Here is a 3,374-nt window from a genome sequence, read left to right on the forward strand (position 1 = left end):
AAACTGCTGCTGGCAGAGGAATGGGTGGTGCTTGGGGCAGGAGCAGGGCTGGGAAAGCTCAGGGGCAGACCCCCGAAGCCACGCGGGGCAGGGGGCCTGGGGCAAACATCCAAACTCAGGGGCAGGGTAGGGACAGAGCAACTCAGGGGCTGGGCTGGGGAAACAAACAAACAAACAAACCAGAAGGGGACTAAAGTAAGGAAGATGGGGCAAACAAATCAACACAGACAAACAAAGCAGGTGACAAACGGGGGGGTGCTGCAGGGAAGGGGGGGCAAAGAGGAGGGGCAGGGGTGCCCCCAAGCACAGGGGCTAGAAGGGTAGGAGGGCAGCAGGGAGGGGGAGTTCACGGCAGCAGCAACAGCAGGAGGAAACAGCAAGCCAGGAGAAGGTTCCCTACTGCAGCCCGTGGGGGAGGTGGTAGGGAGGCCCCTCACACACCCACTCCCCCCTGGCTGGCCAGGGGAGGCAGAAAGGCTAGTGGGGCCCCCAAAAGCAAAGGGAGCAGCAGCAGGAGGGGCTCCCCAAGGCAGCAGTCTCCCCAGCAGCAGTAGGAGAGGGCTAGGCCAATAGATCAGCCTCAGGCTTACCAAATCCTTGTTCCCTGGGTAATACAGCCAGGGTTACTCCAGATTAATTGGGTCTCCTGAAGCCAATTAAGGAGCTTGCCACAGCAGGTAAAAGCCTCTGTTTCAGGCAGGCAGAGACAGCTGAGAGGGAGTTGAGTGGAGGAGCGGAGTGGAGCAGAGTGGAATAAAGCTGCTACAAGGCTTGGAGCTAGTGGAGGAGCAGAGCTGAGCTGCTACAAGGTTTGGAGCTAGGGTGGGTGTTAAGGAGAAGCCCATCCAGGCAAGGTTGGGGGATACTGGCCCCAAAAGCCTGAAGGAGCCTGAAGCAGGGGGGCTGTGGACAGGTGACCCAGGGAAGGTAAAAATGAGAGTTCTGTGGCTCTTTAAAGACTAACAACTTTAATTTTTGTAGGCATAAGCTTTTGTGAGACTGAGCTTACTTCATCAGATGTAGAGGTAGAATGATACAGTAAATAGGAAACATAGATATACAAGTGCATAGAGAACAATGGGGGAGGTGGATGAAAGCTGGGTACTTGAGGGCTAATGACAGTCATTGAGTAGGAGGTGAGAATGGGTGAGCAAAGCAATTACCTCTTGTAATGAGCTGAGTCTCATGAAAGCTTATGCCTACAAAAATTAAATTTGTTAGTCTTTAAAGTGACACAGAACTCTCGTTGTTTTTGCTGTATACGGACTAACAGGGCTACCCCTCTGGAACTGTTCTCCAGGGAAGGTAGTAACCCATGGACTAAGCTGTTTAAGGCTACTCCTCACAGGGTCCCTGGGTCGGGGCCTGGGGTAGAAGCCGTGACCAGGCCCGGCCCCCACCCCCTTCCCCCCCCCCCCCCCCACTCCCACCCAGCCCCACACTGGCATAGCCGAAGGGAACGCAGACCCATGGAGCCAAACAGGCCTACCTCACCACAATACATACCATTTCCCCATGCCTCTTCCCAGCCATTATCAAAACCAACATCCCTTACATGTTTATCTGTAATGTTAATTAGTCTCTCACCGTCTTTCTCCATAGGGCAGTATCATATGTCACCCTAAATGAGCAGTTCAGGGATCTCACTGATTTCCATGGGCTTTGGATCAGGCCTATGATATCTACGTGGGATTATTCCCATGCAGAAGTCCCAAGGGGAAAGCAACACTTCCTTCTCCAATGCTTTATGCCCTCATTCAGGCTCTCAAGAAATTTTGGGCTTTGCTTTTAAAAAAAAAAACAAACCAAAAACAGAACAGAAATAGAGCCTTGTGCTATCATATAGCAAGATATTCTGCAATGTTACCATTTAACAAGACACGCTGCTCCTGTTGCTTGATTTGTGAAGTGGCTTTCTCTTTCTGTTGTGACAGCTTTTGTCTTTACACCACTGGTGCAAAACTAAAGAAGAAATCTCTGAATAAGGGAGTAATGTTATTTTCCTGCAGCAGAAAGATATGCAAGGCTTTTGAACAAGAAAATAAAATACAGCCTTGCTTTGAATTCCCCTTTGTTTTTCCTAAGTTTTACAACCTTACTTATCTGTAAATAAAAGTTATATATATTTTTTCATAACATGCTGCATAAATACATCTTCATGCATCCAGGAAGCTGACAGCTGCCCTGGGAGATACAGTATGATAGTGTAAAATCCAAGAATCAATCAGTGAGATAGAGTGACTGTACAGTTTCCACTAGGATGTATCACAGAATCCAGGAGCTAGCTATTTGAGATATGCCATCATAACTCTGATAGATTAAAGCACCACAGCCAGGAAACAATTGTGTAGGAAAAAATGGTATCATAGATCTGCCAGGTTACAGCACAGATTCCAGAGCCAACCAGGGGCAAGCAATGCTGTATCTCTGCTTCCAGAAACCTCCAGAGAAGTCTGATGACAGTTCTGTTCTCAGACAGCCCCATTATGACCTAATTAGCATACATGAATTGCAGATTTAAAGCATTAAAGTGATGTACAAATCATTAATTTTTTGTCAAATCTGTGTCAGCCTTGTGTATGCCTTCCTATTTTAATGTTGCATGACAGTGAAAAGAAGCCTAATCCTCTGTATATAAAGAGGAGAGATTTGGGGGAGCTGATAAAATTAGATCTATTTAAACACTGTGTATTTTTCAGCTTTGTGTGCATCTGCATGGAAAAATGCTACACTTGTCCCATTAGGGTTAATTGTGAAAAGATGTAATTGTATTCCAAACCCAGAGGATAGTCTAGATGTTATCTGTCTGAAATAGATGTAAAGCTAACGTCATATGAAAACCTCTTTAATTTTGAGGTAAATAAAAAAGATATATTTATTACACACACAGGATGCACCTGATTTTTAGAAGGGATGAGTGCCGTATCTCCACTTGAAGTCAGTGAGAATTCTTGATGCTCAACATCTCTGAAAATCAAGTTATGTATATGTTATGTATATGTAATCTCAAACTCTGTGCAAAAATTTCAGCCCACTAATATGATACCCATCCCCTACACACACAAAATCTGTCTGTTCCATGAACTTATAAACCAAATTTAGCCCACAAAGCTACAACGGAGGAAATGAGGACAGCTTTAAAGAAGGCATTTATGCTCTACAGTGTATACAAGAATCTTCGATATACGCAGCCCGGGGCTAGTTGCCCTCTCAGTTGCCATGCATGTAATCATGCTGGAGGTTCTTTCCGCTATGTGTTTTGGGAATGTAAATCTATCCATTTTGAGCCTTGGGCTCAAAGATTGCTTGCAATTGCCTTTCAGATTTCTCTTGTGCTTGCCCGCCTTGGAATGGGCTTTGAAAGAGCTCTCATG

The 3,374-nt window shown here is 46.0% G+C and overlaps 1 long non-coding RNA gene across 1 annotated transcript; it reads left to right on the forward strand.

The window, feature by feature from the left end:
• Positions 1–720: 720 nt before the first annotated feature.
• LOC137154091 (uncharacterized) lies at positions 721–3,065 on the forward strand. Its single transcript, XR_010920066.1, has 2 exons — positions 721–809; positions 2,891–3,065. It is a non-coding gene; the product is annotated as an uncharacterized lncRNA (long non-coding RNA).
• The last annotated feature ends 309 nt before the right edge of the window (positions 3,066–3,374 follow it).

The sequence above is a fragment of the Emydura macquarii genome, unplaced genomic scaffold, assembly GCF_026122565.2.
Source record: "Emydura macquarii macquarii isolate MOO-44397 ecotype Brisbane River unplaced genomic scaffold, CSIRO-AGI_Emac_v2 contig_1253, whole genome shotgun sequence".
NCBI classification, from domain to species: domain Eukaryota; kingdom Metazoa; phylum Chordata; order Testudines; family Chelidae; genus Emydura; species Emydura macquarii.